The 27,569-nt window shown below is 37.5% G+C and overlaps 1 protein-coding gene across 2 annotated transcripts in view; it reads left to right on the top strand.

Moving 5' to 3' along the window:
* Window positions 1-27,569, top strand: part of LOC108965848 — a 149,517-nt gene that overhangs the window by 30,034 nt on the left and 91,914 nt on the right. For both annotated transcript variants that reach the window (XM_018928517.1, XM_018928507.1), the window contains one exon: window positions 13,675-13,731. The gene's annotated coding sequence lies outside the window, so the exon portion shown is untranslated. The remainder of the gene's footprint in view (window positions 1-13,674; window positions 13,732-27,569) is intronic.

The following is a 27,569-nucleotide window of genomic DNA, read 5'->3' as shown; positions in this document are numbered from 1 at the left end:
CATTCAGCAGGCTGGAGAAGTGTTCCCTCCATAATTTAAGTATGCTCTGGGCATCGGTGACTAGATCACCTTTGGGGGTTCTACAAGAGTATGCATAGCTGGTGTCTTTAATTCGCTGCACTATGTCAACTATGTTTTGCTTGTTTGATGAAGTTCACGTAGGTGAGGAAAGTTCTCCATTTACTCAAATGGTTATTCGATCAAGTATCCTATGGTTACCCAAAGAACATCAACATCAACAAACAGCAAGCTCGGGCGGAATATTCCCCTCTTGATGATGACCACAGAAATTATATAATAAAGTTCTTTTTTAGAAAAGTGCGTCTTTTTTTTAAGATATCTGACATGAAGAAGGGTCCGTCATTAAAAAGGATGATCAAAAACTCTTCGTAACAAGTAAAATGCTTTATATGGGACCGGAAACTCGTCACCAGAAGGTTGAGAAATAATTCATCTATTCTCTTTGGTCATTTGGATCATTTTATAAAGGTTTTTTAAAATCGAATGTGGCCAAGAGTGACCTCTGGAGGCAGAGTTACAAGAAGCACACAAGAAAAAAGTGAACATTCATAGGTATATACAGAATGTAATTCTGCATGGATAGAACTCTAACCCTACCTTTTCAGTAGCTAGAGGATAATTTCGCAGAATATTGTAAGTGTATTTTCGGAAGTGATTCTTAAAGTTCCTGACTGTAAGCCTTGCTGAAGCAAGTGTCGGTAGAATTGACATCGATTTAGATTTGTTTTGGATCTTAGCTTTTGTTTTACATCTTTATGGCGCATTGAATGATGGAAGGAAGTCCCAAACATGTTCTTGGTATCATGGAAATCTTAACATCCAGAGGTTATAAACAGTTGATAGGAGGTCTATTACCACAGAACTATTGCCTGTCCAACGTGTTATCACCTGTTTCGGTGAGCTCGGACGATCGCTTTAGAATTGTGATTTGACACTATTATATGCTTTTGAGTTTGAGTTAAATAAAAAGCTTGAGCTTCTCCCATATAGAAATGATCGCAAGTATTATATACATACTATACATGTAAGTATGTATGATTGTAACTTTGTAGCGGATAAGTGAAGTAACCCAGAGTATGTCGTTGAAGCGTTCAAGTTGACGTCAATTAACGCTTAATGCGGCAAAATTGGATGCAGAAATATTTCATTGGAGTAATACACTTGCCACCACTGCTGCATGAATGGAGCCAATGAGAAAGTAAAAAAGATGAATGAATGCAGGCTCGGCTAAAAACAAACATTTATGAGTTGGATAAGCGGACAAATAAAGCAAACGAGGGAGAGGCGTATCTCAGACGCATACACACAAATGAACATACATATGTTGCTGGCTGTCCTGTTTATGTTTATATGTACAGCTTAATGACCAGCGCAGTGCGGGGCGTAGTGGACTGTGGGTTGCTAAATTTGCGGCGGCGATGGAGTTAAATCAAATTGACTGTTGCAAGCGGAAATGAACAATGACAAAAACCAATTAGTAATCCTACGCCCCTTTTCCCACCGAAGGAGTGCGGTAGTACAACACATGCACATACACATTCATACAAATACATGAGCTTATTAGTAAATATGTGTAGCCAGGCAAAAAAAAAACACTGAAAATTCACAATTGCCCAGACAACTGAATAAATGGATTTGGAGCGCAGCGCGCCGTTGATAGGCAATATAAGACAATATTTAGTGCCAAGTGCCGAGCGAAGCTGCGCAAAACTCCAGGCACTTACATACATACTTCTAGCCGCACTTAAGTTGAGCAAATAATACGCGTGAAGTGTTTCTGTCTGTATATGTGTGTGTGTGTTTCCTGCTAAGCTTGCGAATTTAGTATTTACTTACTTAAGGCGAGCGCGCCGCAACTGTGATGTAATGAGACGAGCGCGCTCGCCTCACTTCCCTTCCAGCCCATGTTTGCTTATGCGCCAACTTGGTTTACTATAGCGCGTCGCGGCGCTTTGACTCCATCGCGCTTGTCCGCTGAAGCTGCGCTGAGCTGTGCGCGTCGTTACGTAGGCAGGCCACCGCCAGAGGTGTGGTGCGCAGTGGACAGCAAAAGGATTGTGTTTACTTCACGCTCACACCAATTCACTGTTTTGCTTGTGTATTTTGTGTTGTTTTTGTTTTGCCATTGCATATTTTGATACGGTCTTTTAACACTTGCAACCGCTGCTGCAGGCAACAATGCTCAATGACTTGTTGCGGCTTCGGATTCTCAAAGAAATTCGTCGGAATTCGCTTGATCGCTTACAGTTGCAATCAATGTATGGGTGCGCGTGCGTGTGTGTGCTGCGCAGAAGTTTTGAGTTGATCTTTTTGTAAGCGCGCGCGTGTGTTTGTGTGCATGTGCGCGTGCGTTCTCCAAGCAGTGGGTAGTGTGCTGTGCCGCGCCAGGCCTCCACACGGATATGGTCTTAAATTGTTTGTTATTATTTCTTGGGCGACGGCGGCGGCGGCGGCGGCGGCGGCGGCGGCGGCGGTGTTGCCTTGTAGCGGCTACAATTTTTGCAGAGCAACAAAAAATGTTGTTGATTATTGTTGTCTGCTGACGCGGCTACAAACATTGGTGGCGACCACTTGCCGCCGTCCGCTGTCGATGGCATCGCCTTGTTGCCAATGACTTCTCAACTTCCATTCCATTTCAATTACAAATGAAAATAAACCGAAAACACTGAGTGTGTATGTATTTTTGTTGTTGCTGCTGTTGGCACTGTTGTTGTAAACTGTATATAGTGTGCAGTTGTATATAATTGCGTTTGTTGTTTATTTGTTGCATTTAAGCCTTTGCTGGCTGTCCTGTTCGTGTGCTGTCTGCGTCGTCGACTTCGCTTTGTCGCTGTTTATTTTTGTACACTCTGGCATCCTTCGGGTCTGCCATTCTGCGAACTTTTTATTTGCTTTGCACTAAATATGAAAATATCGCAATCGTGAAATTCAAACGCCCAATTATCTTTCACATTTAGCATTTCTCCATTTCGCGTTCCGCATTTCAATTGTTGTCACCCAAATATTTCGGGTTAATTATTTACTTTTATCGCTGCGAAATTAATTGACATTTGTACGACTTCTTTTCGCGTTGCGCTTTTGATCTTCAAATTCAGATCGCATTAAAATATAGTGGGAAATTAAAATTATTCTCTTTTTTTTCGTTTTGCGTGAACAAACTTCTGGTTTCCGCATTTAATTCTCTTTCTTGCAAATAGAGAGTCATTAAGTATACTAACTCGAAAGTGTAGTTTAAAGTAATTAAAATCGACATATTTAGGGGATGCTACGCTTTGTGCAATTTACAAATTTTCAGGTTCAATGCTTCAAAAGTTTCAATTGTAAAAAATAATCCATTTCCAGGTTTCATACTTTTTTAAAGAAAAACACAGAAACTTCAAATTTAATGGAGAATGTTTATTGTCATTCGAAACAACATTCTTTGGCATTTAAATATTGAAGCTTATTTCTCTCGAACAGTGGCCATGGCTACATTTCAAATGGTCCACCCGTTGAGTTAAATTTTTGTTGACTTGTTCGAGCATTTCGTGAGGCCTGAATCTAAGCGGGATTGTCTTCATAGATTTTAGACTTTACATATTCCCTTAAGAAACGTCTAATGGTGTGATATCACACGATCATGGTGGCCAATCGACCGGCCCAAAATGTGAAATTATCTGTTTGTCGAAGTGTTTTCTCAATAAATCCATTGATTGATGCGATGTGTGAGAATTGGTGCCGTGTTGTTGAAACCAAATGTCACCGAGAGCTCGAGAGCTTCAATTTCAGCCATCAAAAGTCTGTTATTATGGTGCGATAACGGTCGCCAATTGAAGGTGACTTTCTCACTGGTATCATTTTTGTAGAAATATGGACCGATAACCGGCTCACAAACCAAACCAAGGCTCTTGAATCTCTTCAGGCGGCCCTTCGTCCCAAATGCAGCAATTTTGCTTATTTACATACCCATTGAGCCAGGAATGGGCATCAAGGCTGACCAAAATTTATCTCGACAACGTCGTATCTTCTTGGAACGTTTCAGGAGCTCATAGAGCGAAGCGATATCGTTTTATAATGTCGACCGGATACAGTTTTTGCAGAAACTGTATTTTGTACGCTCTCAATTTAAAATCTCGACGTAAAATGCGCCAAGTTCCATACGTCAGTGCGACTTTTTGCATAAATAAAAGCATACAACTTCTAATAAAGAAATTATAACTTATGGAAAACAGAACTTAGTTTGAAGAAAATCATTATTTGTGGCATTTAACTAGGTTGGGGAACATTCTCCATTGTCTTTGTAAACATTTGTTTTCCAGATATGGCATGAAACCATTGGAAGATTAAAAAGATTCTTAATTCCCTCCGTAAAATAATATTTTTTGGTCTTTTTGGAACAACAATTTACAACAAATATTAAAATCCTTTCTTCCGAAAGCAACTAATAGAAACGAACGAGAGTTTATATTCGATGTTTTCATTCCTTCATATTTTTAATATCCCGATGACCTTTATTAGTCTCTCGTAATTACCGATCTGATATATTATGGGTACTACCCGACATTTGATTTGATTAGTAATCGAAAAACAATGTTACCTTATTTTGCAGTTTAGGTGGCGAAATTCCCTCTCAACTTGATCTCAACTTTTCTGATGCACTATAGACTGTACTGTACTGTAGAGGAGAGGGATATTTTTTTGATTATAAAATTTTTTACTTAAAACTTTGCTCAGGAGTACAACTTATATAATGACAAGTTACAATAATAACACTGCAAAACGCAAATGTTGCACAGGTGTTTTTTAATGAAACCCTATTTCAATTTGCTGCGTATATTGAACTACATATATTTTCCTCCCTTAACCATTAGGCAAATTTTTACCAGAAATCGATCATTTTAGGGGGTGTAGCAATAATGAATGCATTTTGGTTATCGACAGTTTGACAGACAAGTACTTTATATTACAAATATATAGATATGTGCATATGTATAGGAGAGTGATTGATTTGGCAGAATTTTACGAAATTCTATACTTTTTCGACTGTACGAGCACAATAATGCACAATGAGGTTGTTGACGTTTGGCACAAGCAAACTGTCAAAAGTGTGCCACACATCGGATTGCTAATTCAAACATACATACATACTTACGTACATTCTTACATACACGCTGGCAAATACGTTTATAAAGCATTTTACACATGTGTAATTGCATGCACACTCACACACACTACACTTATTCATACAAAAATAGTTCCTAATGCTTCCGATTCAATAAATTCAATTTCAAGTATTTGTTTATTTGAATTTGTTGCCGTAAGGCACGCATATCGATTTTCGACCTCGAAACATTACTTAGAACTCGATCGTGAAAAGGGTCGCCGAAAGACCGTTATGGTCGCTGACTAAAAGGGTGAGTCACCAGCGCCGCGCATTAGTAGGGGTGCAGCGAGGTCGCCACCACCACCATCAATGCCGCCAATGCCACCAACGCACGAACTTGACAGCAATAGCAACAACTACAAAAATTAAAGCAATTGATATGGCATGAAAAAGCCACCTTTTACTTTTCAATAATGAAAGTGCTGCCGCTGTTGAGGGTGGACGATCGGCAAACAACTGGTGCGGCGACGCCGGCGCTGTCGACACTGCCGCCATCGCATAAGTCTAGTTGTACAAGTCGCGACTTTTCCAACAAATTGCAGCCATACAATTCGCTACAGCCTGCAAAGTCAACCCCATGCAACTAAATTTAGATCAACAACAACAGCAACAACAACGAAATGAACCATTTAGACCGACTGCGTGCGTGGCATATGAATATTAATTTCATGGCATTATGCAGAGGGGGAGAGAAGCTAACAAGTCATGCCTTAAACTGGCAGCATGCATGCATGCACACATACATATACATATGTATATATGTATATGTCTGCATATCCAAGAAAAGCAAAACTTCCATGTGCAGCCTTGAACGTTAGTGCCTTATGGCGTTACGCTATTTCTCGCAAGGCGCATGCGTGTGTGTCACTTTGTCAGTCGGCCAGCCAACCAGCCAGCCAGCCTGCAAGTCCAGCACAACTAAGCAATGTGCTTTGGCGCAGTCGTGCGTGGTTGCGCCGGCCATCTGGTGGAACCGTTAAAAGTCATGGCGGCATTGCTCAATACGCTACAAACATATACACACACACACACAAACATAATTTAATGCTGATTAATTTCAAGGATAAAATTTGTTACAAATTGCTAAGTGGCTTATGAAACGGCTGCAACGGTCGCAACGCAACGTTCTTACGCGTTAAAGGCGCGTCGGCTAGCACAAGCTGTCGGCGGAGCGAAGTGCGCCGAAAATGGCTTTGCGCCCAATATTTGTATACAATCACTTAATTCAATAATTCACGAGTACTTACATGTCCACATACACTCTTCGGAAGCCTCAGCAGTACGTGGTGAACTTTTATTGAGTCTTTGGCCGAGCAATAAGTGGCGTCTCCAATATTCGTTGATAAAATACGCGACAACAAAATCAAATAATGTTTATGGGCAATGTGTCTTCCACTTCATTCATCATTGTGAGCAATGAAGCACAAGTGTTCAACAGCAGCAGTAGCAACACCACACCACCAACAGCATCACAAGCTCATATTTGTACCAAGCTTCTGCCAATTGCTTTTATTTTTTATACCAGAAGGTAATTAGTTTTACTTGGGTATAATGGTTTTGTTTCAAGTCGTTCCAAAAAGATGGGAGAGGACTTTTTCGCTCTCTTCTAACAATATAATGCAATTCTCTCTGAAGAAAACGCACTTGCGAATATTCTCGAATTTGTTAAGAACTGCGGCTATTCCCTTATCTAATATATCCACAAATGGATGGCGAAACATTTTCTTGTTTTTCGAAATTTGTTTAAGTGTTTCGATGCCTAATATTTGAGATAGCGGACAATTTCCACTTCATTCATATTCGTTTCATCAGCTCCGAAGTACAATTTGATCAAAAAATTTCACGTATTTTAATACAAATCGATCCACGACAGATGTTGAGATCCTCTACTATGTCTTTGATGCCAACAAGACGGTTTTCAAGCACTGTTTCTTTATGGTTTTTATACGACGACTTGCGCATAAGGCAAGTTTCGATGACTTCACGATCTTCACGATCTGATTACACTGTGCCAATCAAATACTTGGTTTTGTGATAAAGTAGACATCTAAAAACACTTCTGCCACATTTATATCTATGCCGCAGGCGTGATTCCATTAGAAACAAAGAATTTCAAAAAAACGAGTATTTAAATTATTTTCATGGTAAAAATCGCCTAACAAATTTTTTTCGTCGCAAACAAGCAGCTGCCAACCACTGATTGATAATACGAACACTAAAAGTTGTACTAATCTGGGAGCAAAAACCAGTCCGGGTAAAATTTGATCAAATGGTATATTAGTCAAAACTCGAGATCTTACCGCTACAGGCCTTTTTAATAATTCTTTACCAAAGATCTGAAATGTTCCGGTCGGTTTCTGCTCATACTCAGTACCCCAGCTAATAACTAAAATTCCCATATTGTGCACTGATACCACATAACTGACAATAAGAAGTCGTATATTGATAAAGAAAAACATCAGAATTAATAAGTTATAAATATATCGTCACCTAAAATGCAAAACAACGTATCATCCAAAATATTAAAGACCGTTATTAGTTATAGTAACCATTATATATAACCAATATATAACCATTTTATAACCAAAACTCAAATTCGGTTTCAATATTAGAGCTTTCTATTATAACGTTTTTCTTCGCCTGTAAACTTTTGGAAAGTGAAGTTACGTTATTTTTCATTTCAGGTGACGAAATATACATACATATCATTTTACTCATTTATTTTTTAATATTTTGTCAAAATTATTTTCAAGTTAAGGATATTTACATATATGAATGCTTGCTGGGTATACAAATTTCGACTGAGGCGAGACCATATACCTTCTTACTACTTTATTATTATTTTTGATTGCTTATATGAAACGTGCCTGAGCTGATGAGTAATCAACGGAACCATCATATCTTCATACGCATTTCCAACAGTTCATAAATAAAAGTACTCAAGAGGCAGACAGTGCTCCCCTTTTTACGAGTGCAATAAGTGTACATTTATGATTAAAGGGTACATGTGTTGGGGAAATAGTTGCCATGGAAGTGAGGAAACTGTTGAATCTTTTATTTGATCCTAAATATTTTTGTTATGTAGCCAACTGTATAGTGTATTAGTGGATTGGTTTGTGTACTTAACATGTATATAAAATCTTAAAGTAGATCTATATAGAACAATAATAATAAGAGTTATTTTTGGAAACATTCGCCACAATTAATTGAGTTTACATTATCCAAACTATCCATAAATATTAGGTACTTGGAACTATTAAGCGAGGGTTTCTAAAGTTCGAATCCTATCGACTTCAACCTGTTAGTATATAAATATCGTTGACCACACTCTTAAAGTGCTTAAGATATGTAGCACTCGCTTCAAGTAAAGAGAGCAATACTATATATCAGCTCCAATAGTCAACAATTTTAGTACCAAAAACTAAATATTGAAGAAGAGAAAATCTTTTTCGGCCAATAGCTATGGCGCCACCTTCAGAATTTCATCAAATTTAGTTAATTAATTTACTTTGCAATTACAGAAAATGTATTATGTAATACTCCTAGGCCACAGCGAATAAAGAAGAAAAATTCTACAGCACTTGTTGCTGCGCATTTTTTCGTAATTCGTACTTTCTTGTTCCCATTTACAAACAAAGAATTTAAGCGCATTTTTTTGCCCATCAAAGCACTCATTCAAGGCTATGCCCTAGTTTAAATTTCTGGGTACAAACACATGTTTATCCAAAGCGCTTATTTCGGCATTGTTAAGCTGCGCTTTATTGAATTCAATCGTTCTTTTATTTGGGCTTTCAATGGTACAAGTTTTTATTTTTTCATTTGGCATCCAATATCTTATAACGTCCCCTAACAATGCCACGTTAGATTGCTTGTTTTCAAAGCCTAGGATAGGAATGGTGCCACTTATTTAATATCTTCTTTTTTTTTTGTTTTTTTGTACTCTACTTCATTCGATTAACTGTGGAATTTATTTTTCTATGATTAATACGCACAATTTAAAAGCTTTCATGCACGCGTGATCTTTCAGAGATAACGCTAGGAAACAATTTTAATTATAACTTTTGTTGTGAAATGCAGCGGTTATATATTTTATTACCCTTAATTTTTCGTTAAGAAAATATTCTTTTAATTACTTTTAATTAGTCCTACATATGTTAGCTTAAGTTATCGTCTTCGATTCGCCAATTTTCGGAAGCCTATATTTGCGCTGAGCTCTCTGCAAAATTTGTCCTGCTGAATTTAATACTAGGAGTATATAAGTATGTATGTATTATTAAATAATTCGTTGCGATTCTATGATCGATTTATGCTAGTTGCTTGTTCGATTTTCCATTTACTAAACACAAATACAAAATGTTCTTTGCGAATAATGGGCAATCGTACTCCAATTCATGACAGCTCTCAGCTGGTGCCTTATATGTTTCCCATATTCGAGAAATCTATAGCATAAGAAAAACAATAAAATGAAAAAAATTAGTTTGCTTCATTTTTTAATTTTCTTTCCTTTCTATATGCGTTTACCAGGGTCCTTTTCTCGCCTTTAAATATACAGGGTTTTGCTATAAAAATGTTATGATTTCCTAAAAAATACTATTTGCTAAGATATTCAAATGTTTTTTTTTTTAAAGTGAAGTAAAGTTTCTAAAATTAAGTTCTGAATATAACATCATTCAAATGGTCTCCATGACTTCTTTTGCAGAAACGAATTCGATGAATTCAATTTTTGAGTACTTTCTCCTCTAAATGAAGTTAATATTGACTTCTATGTATGTTGAAGTATGTCAGAATAAAACGTTCAATATTGACTTCTAAGGCTTGAGGGGAGTTTGGCTTATACTAAATACCAATGACTTCAAATAACCCCACCTTAAATATTCTAATGGTTTTTAAACTTATTAGATGCCATTCAATGTCACAATTTTTTAAAATCTTCATTTCGAATGAAGTACGGACCGATGATTCCACCAGACCAAAAAACGCAACAAACTGTCATTTTTATTTGGTTCTTCGTACCTAAATGAACAGTTTTGTTTATTTACCGCATCAGTCAGATGGAGGTGAGCCTCATTTGAGTAAAAGATTTTCTCAAAAAAATATTTATCGTTTTAAAGTGGTTTCAAGGCAAAATCAGCAAATCCACGATGTTTATGGTGGTCCAATGGCTTCAATTCTTGAGTGTGAATAATTTTATACGGATCCAATCTCAAATTCCTTCTCAAAATCCGCCAGGTTGTGGTTTGAGATCGTTTCAATTACTGAGAACGTCTTAGAATCGACAAATTGCGGTCTTCAGCAAAACTTGCCCGAACGGTAGCAATATTTTCGTTATTTCGGGCGGCGTTACCATGACGAAATTGTAAACATTACTTATTGAATGAAAAAAAATCATAGACCATGACATATTGGAAACCCCGGTCTAAAGTTGTAATTGGTATAAACCCCTCAAATATACGAAAACATCGAATTATCTTTTACAACACTATGACTGCCTAAATTTCGTGAAGGAAAATTTTATGGGAACCTCGGAATTGCCTTTACATGTTTAAAATATCGTGGGAATGATACATACTTTCCAAGATTTATTAAACTTTTTTTTTCATTTGCTCTTTATATGTCAATTAGTCTGTGTTATGCAGTTTATGTACGAAAGTTTTCTTGGGGCTTTTTACCACGGAAACCAATTGATTCCACCAGAATCACTGGCATTCAGTGAAAGCTGTGAAGTCACTTGCCTCATGCAATTCGTCCATTCACCACTCTTACCGACGATAACATCGAAACAATACAAGTAACATTGTTTGGAAATCATATTATCAGCTTCAGAGAGATACCGCTATATATATCCTAATGGATAGGTTCAACAGATTTTGATTAATGTCTTGTAGTACGAGTAGTAAAAGAAACGATACCCTTTACAAGCATGTTTTCTCACGACAAGTAGTGGTCTCAAAAGAGATGTTTAAGATGAAGACCTTACATTCATTGGCAGGCATATATTGACTCGGGAATCTATTTTAAAGGTTTTAATAAAGAGTTATATTAAAATAAGGGATATGTCAAAGCGAGTCAAATGTATCAAATTATGTTATTCAATTATTGGCATAGGCAACTTTTTTGTCAAGGAAAGGCAATCATTAAAACATCGGCCGCCAAGATCACTTTGTCCTATCCCAAAGCTAATAGATCGCCAAAAAGTGATTATGGCCACGAAGATTTGATAATTAGGTACAATTAAACTATTAATTATATTGCTGTTCCCTTAAGATCTCTATTTTAAGCTTTCAGAGCGATAAGTTAACACAAAACATTATTTTTGCAAAATCTCCAAACTACAATTGAGACCTAGAGACCATAGAGATATTTTGGCGTTACCACCTTGTCACATGATTCTGGTTTATTTGGTAATATGATTAAAATAAATATACTTTCCTTATTAATAACTTTATTTATTTATAAGAATATAGAAAGTTGAGAAAACATTATCCAGAACTATTTAGTAAAGTTTACAAATATTTAAGTACTTAAGTACTTTAAATCGCCTATGTATGAACAGTAAAATGCATTTAAAAGCAAAACAAGTCAAAAAGGCGTAAAAAGTAGAGCCTCGTAAATAAGTTAACACCTCCCGCCATTTAAGACCATTGTTTTTACACTTCGTCAATGATTAACGGCGGCCTTTCGCGTCCGAAATGTAAGTGACCGGAGAGATCTTTACACTTTACGAACAATCGATGTTCCACGAAAGGCAATAATTAAGTAAGCAAAGTAGGCCTTACGACTAACGCGGATAAACACACACATACATACATAAAGATATCTCGAGCGTGACTGATTTTTGCTGAATGCAGGATATTAATACGCACACATATGCACAATTACTTACATACTTAGGTGTGCTTGTGTGCGATTCAAGGTAATGCAAAATATGTGTATAATACAACAAAAACAACAGTGCAATTATATGAATGTAGGCACGATCTTCACGGGAAATTCCATGCAACACTTTGCATAATGGAATTCATTAGCATAAATAAGACTAACACAAGCACCGGGTGAGCAAATAGAAGAGTTGAGGTAGCAATATGTCGATCTATGTATGTGTATATATGCCGAATTAGAGCCAAAAGGATAACAACGTGCCAGCATGAGATGCCTGCAGAACAAAGGTGTTGCGTTGGCAACTTGCCGCTGCATGCAGCAGTATATGTATGTATGTGCTAATATTTACATGACAGCAACTGCGTGTAGGAAATGTTACAAGCCTTTTTCGCCTGTTGTTGGTACTTTAATCGATTCTACCGCCAAACAAAATAATCTCATACCGAGGAATGTGGCCGCTAGATGTTAGAACTTGGATGTTATCGATGCCTACATATTTATGAAGTTATTAGGTATAAGTTTGTGTGTGTCGGTATGCGTATGGTAGGGTGCTGCAGCCCAACTACGCGGTTGAGCTAGGTGAGAAAAAGGCGTAAATGCAGTTAGGCACCCATACATGTCGATCGCTTGCATTTTAAAGATACCCTGCAGGAAATAATTGGGATATACTATTTTATGAAACATAAAATTAAATTTTATAAAAAGTAAAAATAAATTTTATAAAAAATACAAAAACTCACCGACACCCAAGTTGTAATACCCATCACAGATGCATTTTTTAACGCATAGAGGGTATAAAAAGTACTACATTTATCTTGATTTTGGTTGGTCAATTTATATGACAGCTATGTTCTATAGTGGTCCGATCTGAACAATATTATTGGAGATCATAACGATACCTCTAATAATAATCTATATGAAATTTCTTAAAGAAATCTAGATGTTTCCTTCCCGGTATCAAAATGTTCGGTAAACTCAATATACCCTTTGCAGACTATAATGCTAGTTTTATTTGAAGCTTGCAACTTTGCTTTCAAAAAATCCGCACTAGAAACGGAAGAAATCTTATTCTTTTGCTGAAAGGATCTAAAATTTTAAAATAATTTTTTTCTGAATATTTGAATTTTGTTCAAGTCTTTTCTTTGTAAAATTATGCAAATTTACAAGTAATAATGTTCGAAAAATTTAATTTTTACAAGCCTTCTTATGAGATGCTTTAGATATTTATTCAATTATTTTCAAATTTCTTGCGGAATGTCTATCATTTTATACAAATATGTGTTATATGCACATACAAAAGTCTTTTTTCTACATTTTTCACATACTGACATTGTATTTTCAAACTTTCCTTTAAATATTTTCAAATTTCCTACAGGGTGTATATGGGTGTATTTCAATTATTTTTAATTTTCTTGCAGGGTGTGTATCATTGTATACAAATAAGTTTTATGTTCACTTACGAACATTTTTTCCCTTCAATTTCCTGTCGGGTCTGTATAGGTGTATGCAAATATGTTTCATATTCCCAACTAAGCATATTTTTTCTTAGATTTTATACACACTGACACTTCTTTGATGACTTCTTTTGATTGTTTTTTCTTCTTCTGCTTATGTTTTTTTTTTATTTAAAGGTGGCTGCAACTGGGACAGTGATCTTCACACGGCTGCAACCAGCAAAATCAATGCAAGTAAGTGCCGAGTACGTTTGTTTGTTCTTAGTGTATGGCAGTGTTATGTGTGTGATGAGGGTTATTGTACAGAAATGGGATAAGCACAGACGAAAAAAATAACAACTTCGGCCAGCAGCCAAGGTCGCAGCTAGCTGGGAGTAGAGCGGCAGTAAAGCAGAAAAAATGGGGTGGTGCGTGGAACTGGTATGTTGCATAACTTCCAAATGAAAAATACGCACGATTACTATGCAAATATTTTAACTTTTTTTTCTGGTTTATCTCAGTGTCGTGCATAATTACTACATGCCACACAGCTGCAAAGATAACCGCAGTTTAAAGACACGTCTTCATGTCAGAAATTGAAAGCACATCAAGCATTTTCAAACTGCTTTGGGAAAATTCGGCAATTTTCTCAAGTCATCCGAAAACATGTAGCCGCCGCGCATCCTTGCAACAGGCGTTACAGCTACTCTCACCGCGGCAATGTTGCAAGTTATTATAATAATTTCGTGGCACTTCGCCTTCAGTGCATTGTGTCTTGCTTTGAATATTTAATGAACAATAAACCAACACTGAAAAGCCACTCAGTCATCTTGTCCGACACAAAAGCGTTCAACCAGTTTTCACACACATACTAGCAGGCGGCTCCGGGTTTCAATCCTAGCTCGGCGCTGTCAAAAGACAATTCATCCAACAAGCAGAAAATAATGCACTCCAATCACAGTGGAATAGCTGAAAACGCAGTTTCATAAATTTTTGTTGTGTTAAAGTGGGGAAAAGTGTATTTTTGAGTTTACAACATTTTATTATTATTGTTTTTTGAGCATTTTGCGCCTCGGCATTGCTTTAACCCATTACCCTCATCATTTGAGTTTTCTCGCTCCCCCATTGTTTGGCCTTATTTCCAACATTGTTGCGTTTAACGTTCATAATTTTTCTATAATAGCTGCATTCTTTCCACGGCTCTTGCTTTTTTCCCCAATCAAGGCTTTTTTTCTACCATTTTATTGTATGCTCGATTCTTTCCACTTGAAATTTTTTATTCCAACTTTTTATTTCGTTCTCTTGCCATAGCTGTACATATATAGAGTTACATAAAAAACGCCGTTTTCCCCTTTTTCTTTTGCTGTTACTTTTCTTATATTACAACAGCATTTCTTCTGAGGGGTGCATTGTGCAAGAAGGACAAAAAGGCCGCATAAAAAACTGTAAAAGAACTCATTAAACGTCACAGTTTTCGTTGTAACTGATATAACGACAAACTTTTTTATTGTCTGCCTGCGCTTACCCACCCATTTTTTCCTCAATTTCTCACCTCTTTTGTAATCCGATTTTTTATTTTATTTTCTTGATTTTTTTTTAGGAAATTAGCTTAGCAAAACGTTTTTTGGTGTAAAAACAGTTAAACGCGCAATATTTGCTGTTGTTTTTCTACTTAAAAAAAATTTTTTTTTGCCGTAATTATTCATTACTTTCTAAAAGGCGCTATTTGTAAAGCTCTCCCTAATTTTTTTAACAAATCTAAACCCTTTCGTGTACATTGCTTTTCCCCTTTTACTATACGATTTCGGATTCCTTTTTTCTTCTAAAATTTTTGTGTTTTTTCATCACTTTTTTTGTAATTTTTTTATTAAAACTGCAAGCATTTTCCTTAAGGCAGTTAAAAAAGTATTTATTTTTTCTCATTTGCTTTAAATTTACGGTAAAATTTTTAATGAGTTTCATGGCGTTTCGCTCGCTTGGTGGGATTTGCCATGCGCATTTTAAATTAGAAGAAGCTGAGCTGTAATTTAATCTGGAGGCATTTCTAATCTCTGGGATTATTTACACTTTTTGGGTAAAAATGGGCTGGTAGGGCTTTTATGTAAATATACAGGTAATAATATGAATTTTAAGACGTTGAATTTGTATATAAGTAGGTTGATAAGAGAAGGTATAATCTTTTATATGAGTGTACAGTTACTGGCGTACGCCGGTGATATTGAAATCATTGGTCTTAACAACCGCCATTCCTTCTGATCTCTCCACACCAGATAAGGAAGTGAAACATAGACTACTTTTTTTTAGTGAACGAGAGCAAGACGAAATATTTCCCGTCAGTAAACAAACAGTGGTCGCAGGCACAACTTGGCTCCCACGTCACTGTAGATAGTCTTAACTTCGAATTTCGTCCATCTTGGAACCGGCATTAACACCAACAGCCTCGAAATCCAATGGAGAATAACTCTTGCTAACAAGTGATACTTAACAATAGACAATTGAGAAGAAAAGTCCTCTCTTAACGCACAAGGACCAAACTCTATAAGTCACTCATTATTCCCGTCCTGCTATATGGTGCAGAGGCATGGACGATGACAACATACAAGTTTTCGATAAAAAGCTTCTGAGGAAGTTTTATGATCCTTTCAGCATTCGCAACGGCGAACATCTTAGTCGATGAAACGGTGAGCTGTACAAGATATCTGACGATATTGACATAGTACTGCGAGTTAAGATCCAGCTGGCTGGGTCTAGTTGCCCGAATGGTTGAAAATAATCCAGCTCTGAAACCATTCGATGCAGTACTCTACGGGAAAGCAGTGGAGGACCTCCACTTAGTTGGAAAGACCAGGTGGAGAAGGATCTGGCTACACTTGGAATCTCCAATTGGCGCCAAACAGTGAAAAGAAAGAACGACTGGCGCGCTGTTGTAAACTCGACTTTAACCGCGTAAGCGTTTTCTACGCCAATAAAGAGAAGAAGAGGTAGATAAGAGTGTCGTTCCTTAAGGCAGAAAGATTCCTTCCTTAGAGAAGAAATATTTAAGAATAAAAAATTTACCTAAATGTCCGCTGCCTTCACGCTTAAGGCTAAAGAAGTCTACATCTAAAAATTTCTCCTCAGGGAATTCATATGATCCATCTAATCCGAGAAACGATGTTAGCTTTGACTTAAGCTTATCATAATGAACAAAGCTCACTCACACTATCTCGATTTGAAACATATTCCCAACCTCAAAATGGAACGTAATATGCCGGCTGTGACTGTCAGTAGACATAATATAAATGGAAGTAAAATTTACTTTAAGATTTATCAGCTGAAACTGCTTCCACAGAAGCGAAGAAAAATGACCCCCACAGCTTCGAATCATTGTCTTTTTGAAGAAAAAAATCAATATTTTCCAAGTTTCATGAGATCTCGACGGCGCTGAAAAAGATCCTCAACGGCTGCAGTCACAGAAAATGCAGGAAAATTTTATTGAACTAACTTTAAAAGGAAAAATACTAAAAGGCAAAAAAAAAATTTTTTTTTTTTAATTCACAGTAGGTTATCACAAGAACTTAAAGTTGGCATACCAAGAACTCAAGTTGATAATCAATTCCATAAGAAGGAAAAACTTGAAATTAACTTTTAAATGTTTTCGACAACAAGACAGTCCACACTCTCGAGCCATAAATCCTCCAGGAATCTATACAGCCAGTGAGGATATTGGCTTAGAGAAGTTTTTCAAAGGTAAATTGTAAATAAAATGCAAAATATTTATCCGTTTGGGGAACCAGAAAGCGCCACACGAAGGCAATCTGGTGAATACGGTGCTTGATCGATGGTATTCATTGCATTTTTGGTTTTAAATTCGGTCACAATCGTGGCTCGATGCAATCCATGATTTGTTCTTCCACAATCCCCTGACGTTTTCGCACAAATGTCTCAATACGACCAAATAGAACTCCTTGTTAATCGTCTGTCCCTTTAAAACAAATTCATAATGCATCAAACGACGAATATCGAAGAAAGCAATGAGAATCGCCTTGATTTTCGAGCGGCTTTGGCGTAAATAAACCCAAGTCTCACCGGCAGTTATAATGCGCTCTATGAATGTGGGATCGCGATTCTCAAGATCCAAGGAGTACAAAGAGACCTATTAACGGTACTCTCTTTGAAAAAAATTCATTCTATCGGAACGAGTCGAGAAAGAACGCGTCTCATACCCAACGGACACGCGAGAAATGTCGACTTCCCTTGCCATCTCTCTAACACTTGTCTGACGATTTTCAAGCACCATATCCTTCACTGCTTCAATAGTTTCATCAGTTAAAGAAGTTTCTAGAAGGACGCTTGTCTTCAAAGATTTCTCGGCCGCATTTGAAAATTTGTTACCGGTCGTAGGCCTGCGTTTTAAATAACACTGAAACAACCTTAAGCCTTTTCCTTCGCTATCAACGATTCCGGCCTCGAAATACCTAATTTGAGACAAATTCCTTGTTAGATATTTTTATCTATTGTAAAAATCACAACGCACCACTGAGTTGCACCGACTTAAGAAGCTGCTGTAAATAAGCTGGTTGACAGATCACGCTCATATACATAATATTTCACATAATAATTAAGGAAAGTCCTATCAACTTAGCAAAATACATTGTTTTAAATTACAATTTCAGGTTATTTTTTGTCACAATATATATGTTATTAAAACCCATTTGATTTGTAGGCTATTCTCTTTCAGTATAAACTTTTTTAGGAAATAACTGTTTCCATATAATTTTTAGGTTATCGGAATCGGGATTCTGCACAAAGGTCGACTTATTGACTTACTACTTTACTACTACTTAATTACTTTTTCTTATGGAAAATTTAAATGAGGGTTCCTAAATTTTCATTTACTTTTATAATTACCTGCCAACTAACGCAACTCCAACTGTTTTACCTTGAGTTTCCAGCATACTATACAACCTAACCTAACCTTTGCCATGATTGCCAATTACGCAGCGTTGCATAACAGTCGGTGACTTCAAATATGCAAATTTTCAACAATAAAAGTATAAATCCAATTAACAGCTAACTAGAATCGGCGCATTGTATGCACATTAGCTGCTTGGCTTAACCCACTAAGACCCCAACAAATACAATGAAGGAAGTAAATCATTGCCATTGGCAGCGAAAAAGGAAATTCAAAAATATATTTTCAACTTTAACCGTATGCTTTTCGAAATATTTGTTTTTGCATAACAATGGCAAGTGATCGATAGCAAAGCACAATAGTGCAATTTTTCAAGTGTGTCAACCTTAATTGAAGCAGTTTTGTTTTCAAAAATTTTCGTTATTACGTGCAACACTTGCCTGTGGCTTTCCATAAATGTAAATAAGCGCATATAAATCAGCAACGGTGAAAGTTTGCGCAGCACGTGATCTTGCCACCAAATGTGGCAGCAGCATGCAACGCCGCTGAAATGGGAATTTTTTCCGCATAAAGAAAACTCTATACATAAAGCATGGAAAACTAACGGTGCATGTTGTTGTAAGCGCATGCTAATGCGCGGAAATCGGCAGAAAATTCACAGTTACTACTACAAGACCAATTGAACGGCTCGCATATGTGTCGGTTTGCGTTGAGTTGGGACGCGCGTGAATTTAAATGGCCTACGGAGTTGCAAGGAGCATGTTACGAAATTGAATAAGCACCCAACGCACCTTCGTCGTGCCTTAAATTACAGAAATTATGCATTCATCTATTATTTATTGATTTCCATTCTTCAGCTATCCTGCGTCTTTGTGTCTATTCTACATTTTTCCAACGTCTAAAAAACATCAAATGCATTCTACACACATTTCCTCGAACCCCAGCGGCAAAGCAGCCGCCTCGTTAGAGCAATCTGTCGCAATGCTAACCACCAACTTTGTTGCAATGGAAAATGCTTGCGGTAGTGCGTCGATTACTACAGCGCCCCCCACCTTATCCCTCCATATCCACAACCTAAAGCGGAACGTCAAGATGCTGTGAAGGGTTAAAGCGACGCGCAAGAGTGCGCACGATTCGCATGCGGTGTGCAATGAAGCGCGCAAAAACGAGCACCGGCGAAAGCCCGAAATATCACCTCAAGTCGAAGTGCACAAGAAATTTGCGCTCAATCGATACTTTGAACTTTACTTCCGCTTCAACGGAAGAAAGTGGATTTTCTTTTCAAATGTGAAACGAAGGGTTAACGACCAGGTGAAAGGGTGCAGTGAGCACAATGGTTGGAGGGAAAAGATTATTGATCGGAAATCTTACAATGCACTTTATATATGCATGTGTGTGAGTGTGTGTGTGTGTTTGTGCGCGCTGCCTGGGGTTTTGTTTGTGTTTTTCGCAATTGATTTGCGGAGAAAGTGTCGATTGTAAGTTGTGTAATTGTGCAAAAATTAGGGAAAGCTACAAATTTCGTGTAAGACGAAAAGCCAACAACATCCGGGTGCTATTTGCACACATGCACCGCAAGTACATACATACACACATACACACATATGCATGCGTCGCCTTCACAAGTCGTCCCAGTGCAAGCACTGTAGTCGGGTTCTAAACGAAAAGCGTAACATTGAAGCCTGCGGCTTAGGAGAAAGTGCAGGCAAGCATTTCCTGCGCAGCAAAAATGACAATCACAAATTGATAACGCGCACACACACAGTCACACAGCGTTTGCAGTATCTTTGTGCAAATAAACTCACCTATATATACATATCTACATAGATATTTGCTAGGATCGCACCGCACAAATCTTCAAACTCATTTATTTATTTCTCAGGGGTTTGCGCAATTCCAACTCTAATTCCCTAAATCAATAAATTTCACTTTCTTTGCAGATTTTTCTCAGCCAAGCGCACATCTGCCGCCTATCAAAGTATATCTGCGCGAGGCAAACGTGCATAGGTGTGGTTGACTGTGTATGGGCATACCTTAATGAGCGGACCTTCAACTGCGCAGTGACACTATTTATGTAGCAAATTTAGGCAATGCGCAGCAAAATGAATTATGCATTGTTAATTAAATAGTTTTAAGTCTGGATTGTTGCTGCAATTCAAAGTTGGCAAGCGCAGGAAAGTAAAATTTTCGGGCGGGTCGCAAGAGTAGTGCCGAAGATATCTCACAACCATATTAGGCTTGCAATAGGAAGAGTTTTTCTTCGTCTATATTGGCGTAGACACCGCTGTTATAGCCGAGTTAACAACAGCGCTCCAGTCGTTTCTTCTTTTCACAAGGTGGCGTCAATTGGGGTTTCAAGCGAAGCCAGGTATTCTCCACCTGGTCTTTCCAACGGAGTGGAGATCTTCCTCTTCCTCTGCTTCTTCTGGCGGATACTACGTCGAGTACTTTGAAAGCTGAAGTGTTTTTGCCCGGACGACACGACCTAGCCAGCTAAGCCGCAGTCACTTAATTCGTTAAACCATGTCAATGTTGTATATTTAATACAGCTCATCGTTCCCTCGAATACGATGTTCGCCGTGACCAATGCTCAAAGAACCATAAATCTTCCGTTGAGCCTTCCTTTTGAAAACTCGTAACGTCGACTAATCAGATTTTATCATTGTCCTTGTCTCATGGACATGTTGATTAGGATTATTCTGCGTCGGATTTTGAGGCTGATTTTGAAGTTATGACTGTCAACAGTGACGTGGGGACAAAGACGTGAATTTGACGACTGTTTGTTTGATGGCAGGAGTTACGTCCTCTAGCCCTCGTTCACTACCAGACCCATGCTTTTCGCTTCCTAGAATGAAGTGGTCGCACAATAGGGAGTCTTTGGTATTGAAGAGGTCCCTCCATATTTTTAGTATGCTCTGGACATCAATCACTAGATCACATCTGACGGTTCTACAAGAGTATGCTCCGGTCTTGAATCCTTATGTTAGTCGCATCCGGTCAGGTGACTTTTTTAGAAGCTTTTGAGTGCAAGATTTCTCAGAATTTGACAGGGACCACTTTTAAGGTCACTTCATTCATAATATAAACATGCTCACTATCCTATATCAGTAACTTGTGTACCAGGTCATATTACTCGAATGCAATAGTTAATGAGATGGCAGAAATAAAGGCAATACGCACAACAGGAAATTTATAGTTAATAATTTCGTTGGACACACATTCAACTTAGAGTGGCGCAAGTTAGTCGGTCAGAAATTAGCTAGGCCTTTTTGTTGAACCGTTTTATTCTCTCTGGATTTCTCTTAGTCTATATGAAAGTACTTAGTGGCTCTACTAGTTTTCATTTGTGTAATAAAACTATGAAAAGGCTTTCTAGGGACCAGTCCATGAATTATATTCTCATATAGTGAGATACATATAGTAAATAATTTATTTATTTTCTTTACAAAATATGTGCTTCTTTTAATACGTATCTACTTTATGAAGCACTATTCTTCGTTCTATTGCCATCTTTTGTGTAACCTGTTAGATGGATTTCCCATAACAAATTTTTACGCGAATATAGCTTTAAAGTAGTGAAAAACGTAACATTGGGCAAGAAGTGTGGGTACATTTCACTGATATCTAATAGCTCAATTTTAAACGCGTGGTGCTAAAAAGACAAAATATGTACGTATTTGAAATAAATGTTTATTATTTGCTATAACAAAAACATGGCGAATCGAAAACGGCTAATATATCTGTGCATACTTACCGCTGGAATGGGACAGCTTGTTAGAAAACTTTGTGATTGTATCAAACCTTTTCGAATCATTTCAAGCAAACGATTCTTGTTATATTTCGCTTTAAGAAATTTACAACCGTCCATCTTCATATAAAAAATACGCGCATATTTATTTGGTAGTCGCTTCAAATCGATACTCATTTCAGTTTCAACAAACTGAAGTTCGACACGATGTTTAGCAGTCCCATTCAACTTTGTAATGCCTTCGTGTTCTACCATTATAAGATCTAATTGTTCCACCATATTCGCATCTATAATTTTTGAAGTAGCACTAGTCAGTGTTATTGGCGACTGAGACCATTAGGCAAAGATATATAAATTGCATATTATCATACTTGTATTCAAAATGAAAATTGCTTACCACTGTATATTTTGTGGTGAACTGACAAAGGATCAGTATCTTAAATAGAAATGCACATATTTCAGTCTGCTTTTCGGTTGACATCTCAACTGCGGAATTATTGACTGTATTAAGTAAGAGCGCCGATACAAGTAAAGTGGAATTGGATATATGTCAATTTTTATATTCACAATTTTACACATCAATAATTATTTTAATTGTTGAATCTTTACTATTTAAATGGTTAATTATGCAATTACATTTAAATACAGTAATTTTAGAGAAGGACAAAATCTAAGTTTTCATAAAAATTTGCGTTGAATTCAAGTAAAAAAAAAATTGTTACGTATGGAAGAAATTAAAGTTTTTTTTAGCATGGTTAGCATGATCTGATTTCGGTCGAATAAGCAACGGGTTGCACATAGAATTCCTCGTCACTATTGGCGAAAAATTGGGACAATCCATTTTTAGAAGCTTCTCTTTCGGGGAGTTTTAATAATCACTTAGTGTTAGAACTGCACTGTAACCTCACTACCGAACTTTCGGAGCTTTTGGCAAGTGGGTGTATAGCGTTGTCCTAATGGAACACAATCCCTCTTCTATTGGTTGACCTCTTATGGGCGGTTACTGTTTTCAGATGACCTCTCCGAGCCGTTCGTTACATCGCTACAATTGACTATATCAACTACGCCGTTCATTCTGCATTCTCCAGGTTACACAAAAAGTGAAGCGAATGGGTTTGGGACTGAAGGAGGTCAAGACGAAATATTCGAAGTCGATCTTCGAAGATAATTTCGAAATACTCCCGATCTGAGAATATTCGACGCACAACCTGCCGGGGGAAGCAGAGGAAGAGGAAGATCTCCACTTCATTGGAAACTCCGTTAATGAAGTTTTTTATACGAACTCATGTCCTACACTTATTCAAATGGTTTCAAATGCTTTTTTGTACAACGTTTATTGGCTACAGTATTAGGACAATTCACAAATTTTTGTATGCCCTTTCGTCTTAATCGAAAAAAAGAAACTGTAAAATATGATGTATTGTTTTTTAGTACGAAATCATATATTTATAACGACGTGTGATTAGGCTAGACACACTAATCATGTTCTATTTGTAAAGCCGCCTTTGTATCAACTTAATGCGTTTCTTTTTAGTAAACCCCATATCACACATTGTGTGGCGAGCTGAGTCAACTTAGCCATGTCCGCCTCTCTATCCGGGAACTAGTCCCCCAGTTTTTGAAATATCGATCGACATATAGCTGACATACAAACTTATCGATCAATATTAAGTTTTGGAATGGAGAAAATTTTTGGTTGCGAGTGATGTTGCTGTTGTATCCGTTATCTAGTCCCAGTTAGATGGTAAGATTCAGATAAGTTGTTTCGAGGTCATCCAACGGCAGGCCGAGGAAACGTGCTGTTTGGATGAGTTCGGACGGTAGGGAGAGGGGTGTCAGATGTGTAGGAATAGCTGTAAAGAGATGGAACTCGTTGCACGCTTGATATGTGCGCAATAGTCACATTCGATTCTCGATGTCATAGTTGATCTAGAGGTGCTTAGATGTTCCTAGGAGGCAGGTGACTACAGGCATGATTTCTACGAAAGCCACTCACAGAAACTGCTTGGCTCCTTAAGTGGTAGCATGCTGGCCTCACTGTGCAGTTGTTCGATGGGAGACATCAAGAGACATATCGTTGTAGTCTGCAGTGCAGTGTTCTGTCATGTTTGTAGCTTTCTCGTCTGTGTTTCACTGCATCCAGGCGACCATATTGGTACGACATAGTTAAGAACCGGCCGGCCTGTATGTTGCTAACAACATTTCCTTGTCTTTTCACCACATGCTTCCGGCTAACGACTTGAAGATTTTGTTGCAGCTCTGTACTTTGGCAATAAACGCGGCCGTGTGAGGGACTGGGGACAGCCTCTTAAATGTTATTTGGTGGACAGGCTCTTAAATGGTTATTGACAGTCGAAATTTTAACGCTATCGACTGCAATATTAAGGTCAAGTCTGTACTCCTTCGTTCAGTTTGTGAATATGGTCGTTGTGGTTTTAGTGGGGGATAGGGTTAGGTTCCGTGCAGCGAAGAAGCGAGAAAGGTCGGAGAAATATTCCTTCACTTTTGAACACATGCCATCTATTCCAATGCCCGACGTCATTATCGTGCAATCATCAGCGTACGAGGTGATAAAAATTCCCCCTGGTGGTTGAGGGAGGATAAAATAACATCGGTGCAACCGCAGTTAACATTTTTTTCTTGTAGTCCAAAGAAAATATCAACGAAATGAAAAATGAAAACTTATTGCGAACGCTTTATTCATAATACAAATATGTATTTGGAACAAATTTGTTATTTTATTTTAATTTTCAGAACCCGTTAACATTGACTTGAACATATACATAAGTGTCCTTTACTAAACATGTTGAAGTTCGCAAAAAAGGACTCATTTGGTAAATAGCCTGTGTTCAATGGTATCCATATCTAGCATATCCACCCAAAACAAAACAAAAAACAAAATAAATAAAATTTATTTTGGGCATTCATTAATTAATAGGACTCATGCTCATCGCTGGAATAGGACATTTCTATCGAAATGTTTTCGACTTTCTTAAACTCTTGTGAATAAGTCGGAGCACCTAATTGTTATCATATTTTACATCAAAAAAGTTGCAAACATTTAGTTTTAAGTCCTAAAATTGTGTTCTCTTTCTGCTTGCATGTTCAATTTCAATCGTCAACTGCGAATCAATAAATTGAAACACAACGTTTTGGGCATAAGTTCCATTTAGCTTTTTAACACCATTTCGCTCGACCAACGACAGTTGTAAGTTTTCCACAATTTTGGGATCTGCTATCCTTTTACTTTTTTTAACAGAAAATTATTGTTTAGGGATACGAATATATAGTGAGAACGTAGAATACGAGGCACTTAAATAAGAGTAGAACCATTTTTAAGTTTATATCAACTGTAATCCCGAAACTGATTAAACGTTGACTTTTTTACGAAATAAAGCACAACTTAAGTTTATATTTAATTTCGAAAATACTTGTATTGTAGGCACACAAAATCGGGACTCGTAGTGTGTCTACCTATACTCCTCCGATTTAATATTTTAATATACAAAGTGGCTTCAATTATAATCATATACTAAATATCTCAGTAATTGTAAATTATGGATTATCTGTAATTTTAGAGATACAAGTTTAATTTTCACAAAAATAAATTCAAAATTATATTTAATTATATAAAATACATCATTTAGAGAATTTTGCCAGTTCACGCGTGAGTTGCGTCAAGCTGACGTATTATTTTTGTTCAGTATTGTGTGGCATTACCATGGACCATGGAGAATCGATTCAGCGCCGTTCGTAGCAATTCCGACTGAAGCATAGAACGACTTGGCATTTTATGTCGAGATCTTAAATTGAAAGCATACAAAACACTGCTTGAAAAGTTCCAAGAAGATCCAATGTTTTCGAAACAAGTTTTGTTCTGCGATGAGATCCATTTCTGGATGTGTAAACAAGCAAAATTTCAGCATTTAGGAGGAAGAGCAACCTGAGGACATTCAAAAACGGCCATTTAATCCAGAAAATTATGCCTGATGAGAATGTAAACGTTATTGGCGACGGTTATTGTGCCATTATAACCGATTATTTGATGCTTGCTATTAAGGCTTGTTTCCATCAATCAATAGAGTTATTGAGAGAACACTTCGGTGAGCAGATAATTTCACGTTTTATGTCGGTCGGTTGGCCACCAAGATCCTATGATATCACACCTTTAGACATTTTCCTGTCGGGACATGTTAAGTTCAAAGTCTATGCGGACAATCCCCCTTCGATTCAGGCCTTGAAGAAAAACATCACACACGTCGTGTCGAGCGCAGCAGCGACCCATTCTTATTCGACAGAATTTCCTTCCATTTTGGAGTCTCCCTTTCCTTGTAAGCTTCACAGTTAACAAATGGATACATTACGACAACCTTAAACTTAAGTTATATGTGGAACTAACCAACCAGCCAAATCGGCTATAAAGACGATTATTCATAACCTTTTCCACCAGAGTCGAGTCGAAGCAACCGGAACGTACTCGGATTTTTATCCGGCCAAGGACTGTCAACTCGTCGCCATGCCCCGAAATTAATTCAGGAATGTTGGCAGAAAACATATAAGAACAACAACGAATATTCATGACGTTAAGGTAATGTTCTGTATTCAATGGGATCAGAATGGTCATGATAACGCTCGGCCTATTCGGAAAACAGCGGCTGGGAGGTTTTGCACTATCTGACTTATAGCGCAATCCTTGTCCTGCTGACTACCTTTTGTTACGGTGACCGCAGAATGATCTCACTGAATATACGTTTCTTATCGGAAGAGGGTATCTGCTAAGCTTCCGAGTCGAGTCGACAAACTGTTGGAAAGTTGGAAAAATGCTATAGCTTCAGAAGGGCAATACTTTGAATTCTTGTCATGCATTGGCAATACTACGCTGTAAGGATCTGGGCTCCCCACGATGTGATACACTGGAAGAGGTATCGATAGCGAGGCCACAGAGTCTTTTGAAATTAGCTTTAAGCACAGCCATTCTATGGGATCTAGTAACTGAAAGCCATCTGTTATCACAAAGGACCAAAACTGGTCTATACGTGGCTCATTGACTTACCAGACTAACCTAACCTAACCTAATACATTTTTATAGGTTCTTTTAAGAGGAATTTTATTCATTTCAGGCGTGGTTGTGAACCGATTTCACCATATTTGGTACATGTCATCAGGGTGTTAAGGAAATGTTATATACCGAATTTCATTGAAATCGGTCGAGTACTTCCTGAGATATGGTTTTTGTTCCATTAGTGGGCGACGCCACGCTCGTTTTCAATTTTTAAAAAAAGGCTGGATGCAGCTTCCTTCTGACATTTCTTCCGTAAAATTTAGTGTTTCTGACGTTTTTTGTTAGTCGGTTAACGCACTTTTAGTGATTTTCAACGTAACCTTCGTATGGGAGATGGGCGTGGTTATTATCCGATTTCTTCCGTTTTTGAACTGTATATGGAAATGCCT

This window comes from Bactrocera latifrons, unplaced genomic scaffold (assembly GCF_001853355.1).
Source record: "Bactrocera latifrons isolate USDA-ARS-PBARC rearing strain unplaced genomic scaffold, ASM185335v1 scaffold_10, whole genome shotgun sequence".
NCBI classification, from domain to species: domain Eukaryota; kingdom Metazoa; phylum Arthropoda; class Insecta; order Diptera; family Tephritidae; genus Bactrocera; species Bactrocera latifrons.
The sequence above is the reverse complement of the archived record's forward strand: the minus strand, read 5'-3'. Positions and strand labels throughout refer to the sequence as shown.